The sequence below is a fragment of the Cyprinus carpio genome, chromosome B16 (assembly GCF_018340385.1).
Source record: "Cyprinus carpio isolate SPL01 chromosome B16, ASM1834038v1, whole genome shotgun sequence".
Classification (NCBI taxonomy): Eukaryota; Metazoa; Chordata; class Actinopteri; order Cypriniformes; family Cyprinidae; genus Cyprinus; species Cyprinus carpio.
In genome coordinates this window covers 3,306,331-3,326,224 of record NC_056612.1, presented here as the reverse complement: position 1 = coordinate 3,326,224, position 19,894 = coordinate 3,306,331, and positions in this window count along the sequence as shown.

Below are 19,894 nucleotides of genomic sequence, written 5' to 3'. Positions count from 1 at the left end.
ACAAAAAACAAAAACACAACACTTCTAAAAACACACATTTTACTATGCGTTTTACTATGCACAAGGAAATTGTCACACCATCACCCTGTTTTAACATTGGTCGCTTGTCTTGTTCATTGACCTAGTTTCTGTTTCCCCTTGATTGCCATAGTTTGTTCACCTGTGTCTAGTTAATTTAGTGATTAGTTCCTCTCTTCCATTTGTATAAATACCCTTTCTTTAGTTCTCTGGTTTGCCGGTTATTAATGTTGTTACTTTTGTCTCTGTTGCATTGATTTACACTTCCTTGGATTGCCTCGCCTTACATTTTTGGACTTTCTGTTTGTTCTCCTGAGGATTATTATTAAAAACTGTGTATTTGGACTAAAACTTTGTTGTGCGCTTTGTATCCTGCCAACGAGTGTGACAGAATAACGGGCAAAACAAAGAAAAAGTATCCATCGAGTTTACCCCTTTTTATTTCCCATTTTTTACCAGTTTTTTTTTTTTTTTTTTTGTGTGTGTGTGTGTGTGTGTGTGTGTGTTTATGGATCTCCGTCCCAAATAGCTCCTCCTCCTGCTGGAGCAGGGGGAGCGCTCTCTCAAGGACCACACAAGAGACTTTGTGGACCTTGCCAACGAAACACACAACCCGGATGACTTCGTTATCATGATTTACTGTGTTGGATTAAACACCTCCACACAAGCACAGTTGTCCGGGGATGGTCCTCAAGAGAGCCTCGCTGCCTTCATTGAGTGGGTGCTGGTGTACTGTGTACAATCGCTTACCTTGGACATTGTGGACGATGACAGCAGCCCCACTCCGGACCCAGTACCCAGCCAAACACCACCCTGCTGCGCGGAGCTACAGCCAGATCCCACTGCAGACGGAAAGCCAGTGCCTGCCACGACCGATGAGCCAGGGCCTCACGTGACATCTGATCAGGTGCGTGAGCCTGCAATGAAGCCTGCCGAGGAGGATATCACAGTGGAGCGCGAGCACACAGAGGGAAGCCCCGCCCACTTTAGTAACGCTGAGGCTGGACTTGATAGACTTTAATTCTGATGTACCTAGTCTTCCATCTTCTGCCTGTCCTGTTACTACCTTGGAGGCAATTTATGAAATCTCTGTCTGAATTAATTATCTGTCCCATCACAACCACGGAGGTTGTGCCCGGACTGAATTCTCTGCCCGTATTGAACTGTCTGTCTGTCCTGTCTTGACCATGGAGGTCATTCCCCTGTCTGCTGCATTCCCGGTTCTGGGAGTTGTGATCTGGTGTGTGTGGGCAGCACACACCATCCCAGAATGCCCTGATGCTCACAAATTCCCACCCACCCTCCCTCTCCTGCTTCCTCCTTTCTTCCCTGCTGCTTCAACTCTTTCTCCCCTGTCTCATGGCAGCCCCTCAGCTCACCCTCAGCCAACCATCTGTGCGACGGGATCGCCGCAGGTCTGCCAGTCTCCATCGGCATTGTGGCTGGAGGATCCTTTTTCTCTGCCTCTAGCCTCTGAGTCCTGGACTCCACCTCGACCCATCGACCCAGCAGCTCCACCATGGCTCCTAGCTTCCTCATCTCAACCGATGCCCATCAGTCCACCAGCTCCGCCGGTCTCCCTAGTCCCTTTGGCTGCCGCCTTTGTTTAGTCATCAACCATCCGCCGCCTTGGGACTCCATTCGTCTGGCTGCGCCTCATCCCTACAGCTCTGTCAGACTCCTTCTTCCCTCCAGCTCCACCTTGGTCCTCTCTCGCTCTAGCTCCACCGTGGCCTTCTGGATACCCGCCACCGCCTCAGTCGCCAGTGCCATCTGCTCTGCCTTGGCCCTCTGGATCCTCCCTGTCGCCCTGGCTCATCGGCTCTCCGTCTCCGCCTTGGGCTCCAACACCACCTGCTCCGACACCATCAGTCGTCCCCTGGAGTCAGCCCTTCTTCCACCATGGCTCCTCCCTCCATCGGCTTCACCATGGGTCGCCTTCATGGCTGCGGCCTGGGTCCTGCCTGGATCCTCCTGCTCCAAGGTCCTCCTGTCTTCTCCCTGGCTCCTCCCTCTGTCTTCGCCACCCTGGCTCCTTCTGTCTCCATTCATCCTCTATTTTGCTGTTAAACTCTTAATATGAATGTCTGCATGACACATACAATTCAGTTTAGACCGTTTCCAAGAATGTTTCGCGTCTGTGGTATGAAAATGATCGCTGTGAGACGCTGTCGGAGTGAACAAGTCTTCTTGAGAGAGTTGTGAGTGAGGGTGATCCAGCTATTTTACGTATTTTGGACTTGCCTTTTCCACTTAATCTGACACTTTAGAAAGCTAATTAAGTAGGACATTGCAGTTTAGGGTCAGCAATATCTTTATATTATCTTATTTGCAAAAGATTTGAAATAATTTTGGTTTATTTAACAATTTATATAGAAATATCTGGCAACACTGCATCGCCGGCACTTTAACTGACAGAAATCAAAAAAGCCCATGGAAAGGTTATTGCTGACAGGATACACATTCAGTCAGAAACATTATCAATGCTGTCAAAACAGTAGCATTTAACACTAGTACACAGTAAAATCAGTGGTGTTAATTAAGCAGTTACTCTCCATCTACTCTTAAGGAGTTAACATAACAACAAATAGTGAAAAATGCCTCCCAGTGTTGGTGAAAATGATCAGAGTTGAATTTCTGCATTGTTAATTTTACTCCGTTAAACTCCACCCCTCAAGCCACCCCCGAAGACCAGAGCAAAAGTTCTGCTACTATTAATGCATAAGAACTTTGTGTAATTTGATTGATTTAAACTCTGAAATATTGAATAGGTTTTGAATAGGCAAGTCAGAATGTTGGAGAAACGTGCCTTTTCTTCTCAATGTGGTAATGATGAATTTTAAATGATGTCCGTAATCTTACTTAATTTGATTTTCAGCTGTATTAAACTTTGGAATATCTGCTTAATTTGTTTATTAAACGTTTATGTAACATCACAATGAGGCATAAGCTGACATTTTTATAGAAATTATATGATGTTATGTAAACCGTTGGCATGTTATATAAACTCTATATTTGCTACTGTTCAGCTCACGAAAGACTAAGTGTGTCCAACGGCATTACTTTCTGTTTCCATTATTTTAACCTTATGCAGTGATCACGGTACCACGAACAACTATTTTACATTATTGTTGTTAGACATGCACAGTTAATTGGCCTGATCAGAACGGAACATGTACGTTTACAAGAATATGTAAAATGAAGTATTGTTTGAAGTAGTACTTTTATTGTTTATATACCATATTTATGTTTTTGCTTGGATTTTTTTTTTAGATTAAAAAAAAAAAAGAAAAAAAAGATTAATCTGGTCTGATCGATTCTCAGTGAAACAAGAAAAACTGTCAATATCCTGACAGCTAACATTAAAGAAAAGAATAGGTAATATTTCATATACTGTATATATGATAACGGTGTGTGTGTGTTTGTGTGTGTGTGTGTATATATATATATATATATATATATATATATATATATATATATATATATTTTTTTTTTTTTTTTTTTTTTCAAAAAATTATATTTGTTTTTGCAGTACATCAGCACCAAGCAAGGTGAACGAAAACGATGCCAGAGGAATTGTGCCTTTGTTCCCGTGCTTCAGTGTCCCCTTCTTCAAAAATGGCTATATAAGTATAGCACTGTTGTTGTTTTATTTTTAATGCATTGTTGACAACTTTTAAATGTTTTGATCACATGCCCATAATACAGGTGGTGTATTTTTCTCTTGGATTTTAAAACACCTTTTCTTCTCCTTTTTCTGTAATTTTGTCTTTCTAAGAAGCATTACTATGTTGGTATGAGTGCCACTGGATACTTGTTATGGAGAATCAAAACTATACAGAGAGGCATTTCTAATGAGGAATATAATTTGAAGGTACAAAATGAAAAGAGAAGTCTCATTGTGCCACTTTTTCACAGGAGTTTTATAGCTACTGGGTTGCATTAACTGTGACTAAGGATTAGATTCATATAGCATTTTTTAAGCAGTGTTGATGATCTTAAAATGCTTGTTGTTTGTGTCTTGTCAAGGCCAGAAGAGACCAGGAAAGGTGTCTACGTCTCAAGTACAGATATCTTCTAAAAGGTTTGTTTTTATTTATAATTTTTGTTATTATTTTATATATTTTTTTTATTTAAAGTATCAGTTATAGTCCTCTGTGTTTTTTAGTTTTTTTTTAGAGTGGAACAAGCATTGCGCATCTTCAAGACATCACTGGAAGTGCTCACCTCTGTCTCCTGGCTCTGGGAAGAATTATTCAGTTCACCAGTACTTCAGTATGCCATTCCATGCAAGTCAGTGTCTTCTCTCTTGATGCCTTTGAAAAACTCTTTAATGGGGTTAATTTACCCCCACCCCAAAAAATGAAAATTCTGTCATCATTTACTCACCCTCATTTTATATTAAAACTTATATTAAAACTAAGTCAGTGATTCTGGTAGTGTTTAGGCCAGCAGACACTGGAGTTTTCAGTTCCAGAACACCTGAGCTGTGTTAGTTCAATCCACTCTGAGTAGGCTGACTCTGACCCTGCGTTCCATCCAGAAGAGCTCATCGTGTATTAAATAAATTCAATGCACACAGACTGAAGTATTTTAAGTCTTTGGTTCGTTCAATCCATTTAACAACAAATTCAGTTTTATGGTGACATGCCAATCAGCTAATCAACTCAAAACACCTGCATAGGTTTCCTGAGCCTTCAAAATTGTATCTCAGTTTGGTTCCCTAGGCTACACAATCATGGGGAAGACTGCTGATCTGACAGTTGTCCAGAAGATCTGCACATCTTGCCAAGGTGTTTTAATTAAGTACAGTAGCGTTTCCAAAGAAGTTATACGACTGAAATTGCTTATAAATTACATGTGCAGTAAGACCAGGCCGAAACGATGCGCACCATCAATGCCAACTCAACAGCAGAAGAGACTTGCCGTTTCTGAATGCAGCCCTGCTAGACGTGAATTGTTCGATCTACCGTCACCAGAAGAGGGATAAAAAGAGACCTATGAGGACCCTTGTTAATAATATTACAAGAAGACGCTACAACAGGGCTGGAGTGGGACTAATTTCTGGCCCTGGAGTTTCATGCCTTGGACCGGCCCGCTTTAGTTCACAACTGACTATAGGCCTATTAAAATAATGTTATCAAAACCTCATACCTTTATAGGCCTACATCTGCATAGTGAACTGCTCCCTACAGCCTTGTGATTCATTGTATTTTTGCTCACATATATTCAACAACTGACGTTTTTTTAACAAGGTGCCTCTGTCGGGGGAGTTAAAAGATAATTATGTCATCATAAGGGCTGTCAATTAACTTTAGAAATGGAAAATAAGGGACAATTGTGTCTTTATAAGAAAATAGGGACAGAATAAGGGAAGCTCAAAATATTTGTACCATAATGTCTGCCTAAAAATTTAACCTAGCTATACCTATTTATGTACAATTACCTATTCTAAAAAAAAAAAAAAAAAAAACACTGCACAAGTAGTGAAGTAATATATGAGGTTAAAATACTGTGAAATTACATACATACAAATGGCATGAAATTTGAAAGCATAACAACTGAATGTCAATGAAACGTCAGTCAATAAAGCATTTATTTATTTATTTTTAAACAATGGCACTTAAATTTTTTACCTAAAATTTGATTGCAACCATATAGCCTATGTTTAAATAAAATGCATATTTTTCAATTAAAGAAAATTTAGAGAGTAGGCTACTTCTGGTCTTTGGATTTGTACTTGGGTCTAGTTTTAAGAATACACTAGAAGTTAATTTTTTATAAAAATGTAGTCTATTTTTTTCTCAATTCAACAGTATTAATTTACAATGAAAGACATCTTCCCTCGGGTAGATTGAATGTTTTTCTGCCCAAATTGATTTGGCAAAATCAAAACTCGGATGGTGGAAGGGAATTACCATAAGTCCCGCTCGTTGTGAAGCGGAAGAATTTCACTTGCAAAAAAGGGACAAACTGCGTTCTGTAGGCTAAAGCGTTCATATGGGATGCTTCTTTGATGCCTTAAATACGGGACGATTCCATATTATACAGAACAGCTGGCAACCCTGAAAGTGAGGCTGCGAGAAAATAATAAATAAAAAGACTGGGGCTGCTGTGAGTGGATGCAGCACATCGTATCTCAACGCCATTGGCATAACAACACTGGCCCTCGCAGCCAAAAATAACAGACCGGCCCGGTCCTCCCGATTAGCCAATCTGGGCCTACGCTACAATGCTTTGGCCAAGAATTTAATAAAAAATCCTGGTCAGTCCAAGTTGGTCATTGATGTGGTCCTCAAGCAAGTAGAGAAAGAATGTTGACATTTAACGAGCAACAAGTTCCATTCTGTAGTACAAAACAGTACACCATCACACCTTTCAGAGTTTAAGTGTAAGAAAGTGTTGGATGAATGGAGGACTGCAGCAACTACATTTCTCCAGTTCCTAAAATGTGCAAGTGCAGCAAACAACGTGTCAAAGCATAACACAAAAGCATAAGGGTTCATAAAAGAAGATCCTGGACAAGAAAGAAGCCAGAGGTGACCATGGCTAGCCTGATACTTTCTTAAAGCAAGGCTAGCCTGACAGCAAGGTTAAAGCAAGGTCAAAATTCATGGCATCTCATATGTTTCGAAATTCAATTGTATTTAAACATGGTGGTGCAAAAAAAAAGATGCATCGACAGATTCAACAGGATTGGAGTTTGTGTGAATCACTCAGCAACTCTACAGAAGATCAAGGAGATTGCAGAAACATGGGATGCCGGAATTTTAGAATGGAAAAAAAATATGTGCGACAGCCCAAGCCTTGAAGATCTGACATGGTTGTAGAACCAGGTTGTGGCTCTTTATTCCTGTCTGATCATACATACCACCCTGAAGAGAATGAAGAGAAAGAAGTCTTCATTGACACCAGCAGTGAAAGTGAAGAGGTTTGTAATGTTTGTTGTAATATTTTATGCATTGTATATTAAACACTTCTCCACCATAGGGTAAAAAATGTCAATTAACTCGGTATGACTTAAAATCTTTATTAATGTTATTCCACTGTAATATTTTTTTTTTCACCTTAAGAAATGTCATGACATTGTCATTTATAGAAATCTGCAACAGCCGTTTACTGTAGTTATGTTAATTTTGTCTGTGTTTTGCACTTCAAAGGAGCACACAGATCACAACACAACAGATCACAACACAACAGCTTCTAGAAGAACTGAATCAGGCCGCACAGATGGGTCATCACCAACTCCAATGCCACTGGAGTGTTAGGTGAGAGTTTGTATTTTGCATTGTATGTCTGTACACACTAAACAGACAATAAATGCATCCAGTCTGGGACAAACAGTTACACCACTGCCCCAAAACACTGAAATCATATATTTTTAAATGGGATCATGTAATTGAAACCATATTATGAAGTTTGGACATAATGTTTTGTCTCATGTGTGTTAATGTAAGTTCAGAAGTGCTGTTTAGTAGTCCATGAAATGTTATTTAATAAATAATAATAATAATAATAATAATAATAATAATAATAATTAATGTAACACTTAAAGGAAAATGTTTAACTTTAATTTTCCCTTTCTCTCACACATAACGAGGGCACCAGTACAGATCACAATGTGACACCACATACAATGACCATCAGCCACCAACGTCTGGACTACCATTGGTTGCTGATGGTGGGGAACCATGAACGAGTGACTGCTGAGTTCTTACCCAGTGAGAGCTTTGTGTCTATAATGGATGTGCCACTGTCGGACATTTTACCAAACATGGAGAACAGACAGATGTTTCGCTCTGAATTTAAAGAATTGGTTGGTCGTGTAGTAGTTCAGCACTTCACCACATTCAGACAGTTTTCCAACATCGTACAATTTCACATTCCTCATATGTACAGTGACGTTATGGCACAAAAAAAACAGAAATCATTCCCCTGGGACTTCTTGAGGTGGATGAAAAGGTTTTTGGCAGATATGGTGAAATCAATGCAGTACATCAATCAATTCCTTACACCTCTGATCTAGAAAATGGAAATGACATCTCAAAGCCTGTAGTACATGTAATTTTGGATGGTGACCAACTAACCAAGCAGAATGCTGATGCAGCCATCGGAGCTAAAGCAAACGAAGAGTCATCATCTGAAAGAATGGAAGGACTAATTCCAGTTATTGCAGATTTTCATTGTTCCATGAACTTCAATGACGTGATTTTTAAAAGATTCTATAATCCAAGTTCACAGTGTGATTCTGGTTCTTTGTTCACCTCAGAAATGTTGTCCACAGGACCAATGTGACAAAATCAGCCTTGGGGGACAACTACAGGCCATGCAACACTTTCATTCAGAGACACATCCATCATTGCCGTTGTTCTCCATCATTTCTTCTTACACGCACAGGACGACATATCCATGCAAACCTCTTTTCTTTCAAATGAGAAGCAAGATTGGTTTGATGAACAAGTCCAAACCATTGTTGACACACTCAATGAATCTCCAGAATTTCAAAACATGTTGCAAGGCAATCTCCAGAGTCCTCCACAGAGTACAGCTGTACCTCAACCAATTGTGTGTGAGATGCCACGGTGCAGCCATCCACCTTTCAAAAGACAACCTGATCTAACAGAACATTTCAAGAAAGACCATGGTATTTCTGTTTGTGATCATAAAGAAAAAAACCGAGAAGAAGACTGTGTTTTCAATTATCACAGTGCCTTCTTAAAATGGGCCTTTTGGAGTGTGACTTCCAAGACTCTGTGAGAGAGGGGGATGGAAAAAGGACCTGCCGCCTTTGGCAATTTAAATTTCCAGAGACACAAGTACAGCTTGGAAGCACTAAAATTACAATTTGACATTCAAGAAATGCAGAGTCCATGAGTGGCCCACAGAATGATGTGGAACAGAACTGTAAATGTAACTGGGGGTGTTGGCAAAAACGTGGCATTGGATCTGAATTGTAGGACAATGGATAATGGATACTCAACTATATATCTCAACGAGACCAGATGAAACTTCTAAATTATCTAAGCTAACAGAGTGTGTTAAAAATGTAAAAGATTGGATGACCAAAAATTTTCTCCTATTAAATTCAGATAAGACAGAGATATTACTTATTGGACCAAAAAACATTACACAGAATCTCGTAGATTACAATTTGCAATTAGAGGAGGTACTGTTACTTCCTCTACTGTCAAAAATCTGGGTGTTATATTAGACAGTAACTTGTCTTTTGAAAATCATATTTCCCATGTTACAAAAACAGCATTCTTCCATCTTAGAAACATTGCCAAGCTATGAAACATGTTACCTGTTTCTGATGCAGAAAAGCTAGTTCATGCATTCATGACCTCTAGACTGGACTATTGTAATGCACTGCTAGCTAGTTGTCCTGCCTCTTCAATAAACATGCTACAGGTAGTCCAAAATGCAGCGGCTAGAGTCCTTACCAGGTCAAGAAAATATGATCATATTACCCCAATTTTACAGTCTTTGCACTGGCTACCTATTAAGTTCCGTATCAGTTACAAAGTATTATTACTTACTTATAAGGCCCTTAATGGTTTAGCTCCAGCATACCTAACTAGTCTTCTACCACGCTACAACCCATCATGCTCCCTAAGGTCACAAAACACTGGACTTTTGGTAGTACCTAGGATAGCAAAGTCCACTAAAGGAGGTAGAGCTTTTTCGCATTTGGCTCCCCAACTCTGGAATAGCCTTCCTGATAATGTATGGGGTTCAGACACACTCTCTCTGTTTAAATCTAGATTAAAAACACACCTCTTTGGCCAAGCATTCAAATAATGCGTCTCATAATTTTGGACTGCAGTTATATCTGATCAAATGCGCATTATTATTCTTTAGCTTGGGTTAAACTAATTAGTTTTACTTGGCTGGAACAGCAGCTGGGTCATTATACGAAAATGTGCCATTTTGTGTCCCTCAGAAAAAAAAGCTCTGTAAATCATAATAAACCATAAAACAAATAAAATATTTTATAATTTAGTTTCCATAATATTTCTCATAATATAAGAATGAATTAATTTTTTGTTTCTTTTGTTTTTAAAGGATTTTAATCACATTTTTGTGCAAAGCATCTTGCAGAAATGTTGAAAATGGCCTGTCCCTCAGTATGATTTTTCTACTTCTACTTGCTATCGAGGTCAAACTATCATAAAAAAAAACATATACTTGTATAAAGCCTTAAGTGTCAGTTCATTAGTCATGAATGGATTTTATTCATTCAACACAATTTAGTCGGGTCCCTAGGTTCTCGTCAACCCTGTTACTTTTTATGAAAACACCTCTTTAAAGATAATGGACTGTTCCAAAAGTTGCATCAGTTCCAGGAAGTGACCTCATCTGCCTTTCATGAAGTTGGTGGTAGAAGACAAGTAAGTGTTCTCTTCTTTTTAATGAATTTTCTTTGAGATTATGTAATGTCTGAAAGACAGGGACACGCTCATTGTGTCAGCCCTGTTACCAGAAAGGCATACATTAAAAAGTTATTTGTACATATTTAAAAATGTACATATATAACAACATTTAAGCCTCTCATTAAGGCACGTAATGTGGTGTCATTACCTATACCTCATGGCTAGTAATGGCTGCCAATAACCTTTTTCGTCAACCCTGTTACCATTCCAGGGTAACAGGGTTGACGCAAGTATGCATTTGTGTGTCTTATCCATGTTGTATACCCAAGAAGGGTTAAATCAAGGGCTACTGGACTTGGTACTTCCATATTTGAAGATATTGCCTCTCATCCAAGGGGTTTCTTCAGTTCTAAATGATTGATGGGGAGTGCCAGGTATTTAACCTCTGTGGGGTTGTCACCCCTGAGCCAACCCTTCTTGGATAACTATGACCTGGATGACTGAGAATTTTAACAGACGTACTTTTCTTACTAATAGTATTTACATAATATACATATTTTTACAATTTTTTTTATTTATTCTACTGATAGGTAGGCTAAAATGTGTTGAGATTACTGATCTATACTGATACACACAAGTGAATTGGGTTTTATAAATGTGCTTTATAAACCAAAAGTCATTATTATTTTTATTATGAAGAAGTCAATAAATTAACAAGGTTGCTGTTAAAGTGTTTTATGTATTTTTATTTGATTTGATTTTGTTAGGATGCCTCTTTCTGCAGCTGAGAAACAGCGGAGAAACAGACATCGTAGAGATGCTGATCCTGAGAGACGAGAAGCATATTTAGGAAAAGAGAGGGCAAAATGGAGAAAGGAAAGAGACACAGGGAAAAAGCGGTCAGTTAGTTAACTAAATGACAGAGAAAGGAGAGCCAAGCGGCGGAACTGGAGAGCAGCACAAGTGAAAAGCAAAACAGCCAAAGCAGCAAGTGCAGTAATCATAGATCAGTGCATGATGCCACGTCTAAGTCCAGAACCAGGTGTAGAGCCAGCACCAGGGCCTTCAAGGTTAGAGTTAGAGTAAATATCCTAACCCTAACCCTTTTGTTCAATGTTTAAATTTTGTAAATTTCAATTTAAGGGGTGTGTGTGTGTGCGTGTGTGTGCATGCATGCATGTTCATGTACATGCATCTCCCTATTTATTTATGATAATTTGATTGTCAGTACAAGTATTTCATTAATCAGTGCTTCATTGTGTTGCAGGCAACATGATCAGGGGCGTTTAAGGTCAAAGAAGGAGAGAATCTTTAAACCCAGTTTCTCTAGACATAAGATTTTTCACCAGTTTACTTCCTCCATGTTACAACACACTCACCAAGTGCCTACATAATCATTATATGATCTGCATACTTTTTTATACTGGCCTTTAGTAAGTGATCGTTAGTGGTTTTTGCTTATTCTGTTAAGGCCAAACATGTTCAATTGTTCATTTAATTGCAATGTAATGTTAATGTTTTAATAAAACAATTGGTTTACATTTACATCCACAGAATCATCATAATTTTTCATAATTTTTATGCTAAAATATCTCAATAGAGCTGTCTACAAAATATGCTGATTAGTCATGTTGAATTAAAGGTTTATGAATGTCCAATTAAGACTCCATTACAACCATAACTGTAACTCAAACAAGCAGTATAACCAATACGTTAACTGTTGTCAACCCTGTTACTTGTATAATATTCTAATATCATTTAAAAAATGAAAATAAAAATGTAATCAACTAATTGTAAATGTTTAGTAAGAGAGGCTAATAATCCACTCAAAATTGAATTGGTGTTTTATTTTTGTTTCCATAAATTTTTTCTTAAAACAGAAGATGCTGGGAGAGTGTCATTTGGAAATGAACGTATTCATCCACTAAAAAAATAAAAATAAAACTTCAATATTCTCAATGCACAAACACTCTTAATGTAACGGTGTGTGTGTTTGGGGGTGGGGGTATCTTTCACAGTATATCAGATTTGTTCTATAGATGTATTTAAAACCTTTTCAAAAAGTAATTAAAATGTCGGTAACAGGGTTGACCAAACACACACATTTACGTTGGTTATATAAAAAAATAAAATAAAATAAGATAGCCTGAGATGGCACGGCCCATTTTCCTGAGAGGTAAGGATCTACTTCATCCAAAATCAAACATTAAAAGTGGGAAATGGCACGTTTTCATATAATGACCCAGCTACGCTAATTATGTCTCTATTTGTTATTTACATCCCGTGGTAACTAGGATTTACACAAGCTCCAGTCTGGATCCAGAACACAAGAGATGATGCCAACCCCTCAGAGGACCTCAGATGATGCTAACCCAGAGACAACATACAGAACTACCACATTTTGCTATAAGTTTGATTGCATAATTGCTGTTAATAGTGTTAATCGTCTGTTTGTTTACGTCTTTTATTGATTTTTCTGAACATTTCTGTCGTATGTACATAAACTGACAGTCATCACTGATAAGTTACTACTAAATATTGTAGAAACTTAATTTTCTGTAAAGTTGCTTTGCAATGATTTGTATCGTAAAAGCGCTATACAAATAAACTTGAATTGAATTGAATTGAATTGAAATATGGATATGGGAACACAAGAGAAAATATCATCGCTGTCAAATAGTCAAAATAAATAAATAAATAAATAAAAAAAACACCCTGACCAATAACATATAGACATGGTGTTCTGAAAAATTTACAACTGAACAATTTAAGGTTACTTAGAGACGACACCTCACTGATGCAGTCATTTGAGCGTAAGAGGCCCCGACCAAGTACTGAGTGCATAAATGAACATACTTTAAAGGGGTCATATGATGCTTTTTTAAAGATCATTATTTTGTGTATTTGGTGTAACAGAATATGTTAATAAGCTTTAATGTTCAAAAAACACATTATTTTTCAAATACTGTACATTATTGTAGGTCCTCTATGCCCCCCTCTCTCAAACTTGTCGTTTTCTACAAAGTCCCTCCTTCTGACAAGCGCAGTCTGCTCTGATTGGCCAACTGACCCAGTGCATTGTCATTGGCAGAACACCGCAAGCACTCGTTGGAAATATAACGCCCCTTTCCATAATCGTGAGCTTCAACTTTCAAAATAAATGTAAAGACAGTTAATAATGTCCTTAGTTTTACCATCAGTTCAAGCCCGAAAGGGGAACAGAGTCGCATGACAGACACAGTAAACATCATCCAATGATACTTAAGACACCTAACTCTAAGAAAAGACCACTCCTCTATATCACCCTCTCCCACAAACTCACCAACACACACACACACACACACACACACACACACGACGCGCAAAACTCTGCATTTGAACAGTCAATAGCAAATACTTTAACTAATAACAAAACATACTTACAGTAGCTGATTCAGAAGCGGCAGATTGTCTTAGCAAAGTCTAAATTACCTCCTCTCCTAGGTTCATGAAACGGTCGTCCATAAAATGCATTGCTGTTCTGTTGTAAGTAATATTAAAGCTTCCTAAATGCATCTACTTTCGGAAGGCCAAACAAAGTGATTTTGCTTTCGCCTAGAAACACAGCATCTCCCTGACATGGCTGCTTCAACACTAACTGTGGTTACTGAAACCACGCCTTCTTTCTTTGTGTGAACATCAGTGTTGGGGAAAGTTACTTTTAAAAGTAATGCCTTACAATATTGCGTTACTCCCTAAAAAAGTAACTAAATACGTTACTTAGTTACTTTTTATGGAAAGTAATGTGTTACATTACTTTTGCGTTACTTTCACGTTACTTTTTAAATATGAGCAGGGCTTGATTGTTTTAAATATAAGAAGTTCTATTTATAGCAAATGTAAAAGCCCTTTCACACCAAAAAGTGTAATGAATAAACCTCAGGCTGAAGGAAAAGTAAATTCACGTCTGTACAGTAGAACACAGGAGAAGAAGGTTCAACACTCTTCAGAAAAACAAAAAAAAAAAAAAAATGAAGCACAATTGTTAGTTTATCTAAAGTCATTTTTGATTATTAGTATGGTTGAACTGGATCATTAAAGGTCAGCAGCAAAGACACTGTTAATAAAATGGGAATAGATACATTTGTTTTATTTAATATATTTAATTATTGCAGGTTTGCGTCATATTGTGAGTTTGCATTTCACTGTTTTGATTGATTTTGATGAATACTAAATCTGTTTTGTTTTTTGTTTTTTTGTGAGTGGGATGAATTAATGCACATTCACATTTAGTCTAGAACTACAGTAACATCATGTTCACACAGCGCACACAACGCCTCCATACTTCGATTTCTCCCAATATGGGAACAGGAGGCTTGTCAGTCAAAAAATGGGAATACAAAGTAACTGGCGTTACTTTTTTGAAAAAGTAACTCAGATATTTTCTTGTAAATTAAAAAGTAATGCGTTACTTTACTAGTTACTTGAAAAAAGTAATCTGATTACGTAACTCGCGTTACTTGTAATGCATTACCCCCAACACTGGTGAACATTTGGGTGGCATTATGCAATTATTTCCACATAGTGATGTAGATACGTGGGGGCGTGTTTAAATGAGCCATTTTAGGGGGCGTGGCAGAGTCTTAACTTTCATAAAGAATATCTCTTTGGATTTGAGACTTCAGTCTTTGAAACTTTACAGATCTTCTTCATGCACCAAGAGCTTGTAACACTCCAAAGAGAAAGGAAAAAATTCATATGACCCCTTTAAGCCTCTCATCAAAAAACCACAACTTGACCCCAAACAACTAGTTAATTACAGACCGATCTCATTTTTCTCTTTCTTAGAGAAAAATGGTATCTGTGAGGATTTCCAGTCAGGATTTAGACCATATCATAGTACTGAGACTGCTCTAATTACAGTTACAAATGACCTGCTCTTATCATCTGATCATGGTTGTATCTCTCTATTAGTGCTATTGGATCTTAGAGCTGCGTTCGACACTATTGACCACAACACCCTTTTTGAATAGAGTAGAAAACTTTGATGGCATTAATGGAATGCATTAGCATGGTTCAAATCGTACTTATATGACGCCATTAATTTGTAGCAGTGAATGAAGAGGTATCATATCGATCACAAGTGCAGTATGGAGTACCTCAAGGCTCAGTACTAGGGCCGTTACTCTTCACGCTTTACATGTTACTCTTGGGAGATACCATCAGGAAACACAGTGTTAGCTTTCACTGTTATGCTGATGATACTCAGCTCTATATTTCTTTGCGGCCCAGCGAAACATACCAATTTGAAAAACTAACAGGATGCATAGTCGATATAAAAAAACTGGATGACGAGTAATTTCTTACTGCTAAATTCTGAAAAAACAGAGGTGTTAATTATAGGACCTAAAAACTCTGCATGTTATAACCTAGAACACTGTCTAAGACTTGATAGCTGCTCTGTCAATTCTTCGTCATCAGTTAGGAACCTATGTGTGCTATTTGATAGCAATCTTTACTTAGAAAGCCATGTTTCTAGCATTTGTAAAACTGCATTTTTCCATTTCAAAGATATATCTAAATTACGACCTATGCTCTCAATGTCAAATGCAGAAATGTTAATCCATGCGTTTATGACCTCAAAGTTAGATTATTGTAATGCTCTATTGGGTGGTTGTTCTGCACGCTTAATAAACAAACTCCAGCTGGTCCAAAATGCAGCAGCTAGAGTTCTTACTAGAACCAGGAAGTATGACCATATTAGCCCAGTTCTGTCAACACTGCACTGGCTACCTATTATACATTGTATAGATTTTAAAATGTTGCTTATTACTTATAAAGCCCTGAATGGTTTAGCACCTCAGTATTTGAACGAGCTCTTGTTACATTATAGTCCTCCATGTCCGCTGCTTTCTCAAAACTCTGGCAATTTGATAATACCTAGAATATCAAAATCAACTGCATGCGGCAGATCATTTTCCTATTTAGCACCCATACTCTGGAATAAGCGACCTAACATTGTTCAGGAGGCAGACACACTCTGTCAATTTAAATCTAGATTAAAGACCCATCTTTTAACTTGGCTTACACATAACACACTAACACATTTCTAATATCCAAATCCGTTAAAGGATTTCTAGGCTGCATTAATTAGGTCAACCGGAACCGGGAACACTTCCCATAACACCCAATGTACATGCTACATTGTTAGAAGAATGGCATCTATGCTAATATTAGTCTGTTTCTCTCTTATTCCAATGTCACCGTAGCCACCAGATCCAGTTTGTATCCAGATCAAATGGTCACTGCAGTCTCCCAGATCCAGTACGTATCCAGCCCAGATGGTGGATCAGCCCCTAGAGAGGACCTCTACAGCCCCAGAAGTCAGCAGAGACCAGAACAGCTAGATCAGCCCCAGATTCCCTGTAAAGACCTTGTCTCAGACGGCCACCGGGACAAGACCACAGGAACCAGTTGAGTCCGCTGCACAATGTGACTTTGCTGCAGCCTGGAATTGAACTGCTGGTTTCATCTGGCCAGAGGAGAACTGGCCCCCTGGCTGAGCCTGGTTTCTCCAAAGGTTTTTTCTCCATTCTGTCACCGATGGAGTTTTGGTTCCTCGCCGCTGTCGCCTCTGGCTTGCTTAGTTGGGGACACTTCATTTCCAGTGATATCATTGACTAAATTGCACAGATACTATTTAAAACTGAACTGAGCTGGATGATGACATCACTGAATTTAATGATGAACTGCCTTTAACTGAAAATTGAGTGTTTACTATTGACATTTTGCATTTTTGACACTAGTTTCCTAATCAATGCCGTACAGTTGCTTTGACACAGTCTGTATTGTTAAAAGTGCTATATAAATAAAGGTGACGACTTTAAAGAACTTGAACTTTTCTGTTTTGCAAATCCTTTTTTTTTTTAACTGATCTTAGGAAATATTCTAATATTTTGAGATCCTGGATTTTTGACTGTTAAGAGCTGTAAGCTATAATCATCAAAATTAAAACAAAAATACATGTGAAATGTTTTACCTTACATGTAATAAGTTTTGAATATATCAAAGTTTCACTTTTTGAAATAAATGTAAAAAAAAATTTTACTTTTTCATGATATTATATATATATATATATATATATATATATATATATATATATATATATATATATACAGTGCCATGAAAAGGGTTTTGCCCCTTCCTGTTTTTTTTTTTTCTTCTTTTTCATATTATTGCATTGCATATTAATATTACACAGATAATGCAAGTAAATACAAAATGCAGATTTAAATGATGATTTCATTTATTAGGGGAAAGAAAAGCTGTCCAAAGCTACCTGGCCCTACGTGAAAAATTAATTGCCCCCTCCTGTTAAATCAAGAAAGAACTGTGATTGACCACATTATTTTAGAAAGATGAGTTAAATTTCACTAGACACACCCAGGCCTGATTACTGCCAGACCTGTTGAATCAAGAAATCACTTAAATAGAACTTGTCTGACAAAGTGAAGAATGTTTAAAGAGCAACACATCATGCCGCGATCTACAAAAATTCAAGAACAGATGAGAAACAAAATAGTTGACATTTATCAGTCTGGAAAGAGTTATAAAGCCATTTCTAATGCTTTGGTACTCCAGCAAACCATGGTCAAAGCCATTATCCACAAATGGAGAAAACTTGGAACAGTGGTGAACCTTCCCAGGAGTGACCAGGCCTACCAAATTTACTCCAAGAACACAATGTCGACTCATCCAGGAGGTCAAAAAAAAGAACCCAGAACAACATCTAAAGAACTGCAGGTCTCACTTGCCTCAATTAAGGTCAGTATTCACGATTCAACAATAAGAAAGAGACTGGACAAAAACGGCATCCATGGGAGAGTTCCAAGGCAAAAGCCACTGCTGACCAAAAATCACACAAAGGCTCATCTCACATTTGCCAAAAAAATATCTTGATTATCCCCAAGACTTTTGGGCAAATATTCTGTGGACTGATGCGACAAAAGCTGAACTTTTTGGAAGATGTGTGTCCCATTACATCTGGCATAAAAAGAGCATCATGCCAACAGTTAAACATGGTGGTGGCAGTGTGATGGTCTGGGACTGCTTTGCAGCTTCAGGACCTGGATGACTTGCCATAATTGATGGAACCATGAATTCTGCACTCTATCAGAAAATCCTGAAGGAGAATGTCATGCCAACAGCCCGTAATATAACTGCATATTTAGCAAGAATTCACATGTTAAACATATTTAGCTATAGCTTGATACAGATGGATTTCTCAAATCAGAAGGATAAAATGACGCAATAGCCGAGTGGGAAGTTATAGGCTAGTTCTCAAGGAGTTTGTCTGTTCCTTTTACTAAATATTTTCGGGTTAAAGCATGATTTATACAGGTACAGAACATTCACATGTAATCACTTTCACAATAATGCATTCAAACAAATATAATCTTACAGTACTACTTCATCTGTATCTGATTTTGAATGAGCAGAAATCTGTAAGAAATGCATCCATCTATAGATAAAATAACTGACGAAAATGTACTGCTATTTTCATTACAAACAAAATTTTCACAGCAGAAAGCAGTGATTATACCTTTTAATGCTGACAACAATGTTATTAGTTTGGCATGTGGTAGGAAAAAAGTTTGCACACAATAGCCTAAGCCACTTTGAAACTCTCCTGTTATTTTATTTTATTTTTTATTTTATTAAAGGCTACGTTATGAACATAACATTTCAAACATACTGAAATACTTTAGCCACGGAGCGAAGGCGGAGTGCAGAGTGGAGCGGGAAATTGTGAACCAGGAGCAGAGCTGGAGCGGAGTGATTATTAATTGAGCATTGAGGGGAAATTGTTGCCGCTCCACTCCGCTCACATACTCTGGCTCAAGCGCACTTGAGTTATTCAGCAGGACAATTATTCGAAACTCACCAGCAAGTCCACCTCTGAATGGCTCAAGAAAAAAAAAATTATGGTTTTGGAGTGGCCAAGTCAAAATCCGGGCTTAAATCCAATTGAGATGCTGTGGAATGACCTTAAACAGTCCATTCATGCTCAAAAACCCTCCAATGTGGCTGAATAAAAACAATTCTGCACAGAAGCATGGGCCAAAAATCCTCCACAGCTTTTTGAAAGACTCATTGCTAGTTATCGCAAATGCTTGATTGCAGTTGTTGCTGCCAAGGGTTGCACAACCAGTTATTAGATTAAGGGGGGAATTACTTTTTCGTGTAGGGCCAGGCAGGTTTGGACAGCTTTTTTTCTCTTAATAAATGAAATCATTATTTCAAAACAGCATAAAAAAAAAGTGACAAATATGCCAAAAAAATATTAAAATTTGTTTGATGATCTGAATCTTTTAAGTGTGACAAATATTAATATTGAAAAAATAATAATAATAAAATGGAAGGGGGCAAAAACATTTTCACGGCACTGTGTGGGTTTAAAAAGAAAAACAACAACAACAAAAAAAGGTTTGAAGCCAGTTATTTCTATATGTTGCTTTAGTGTG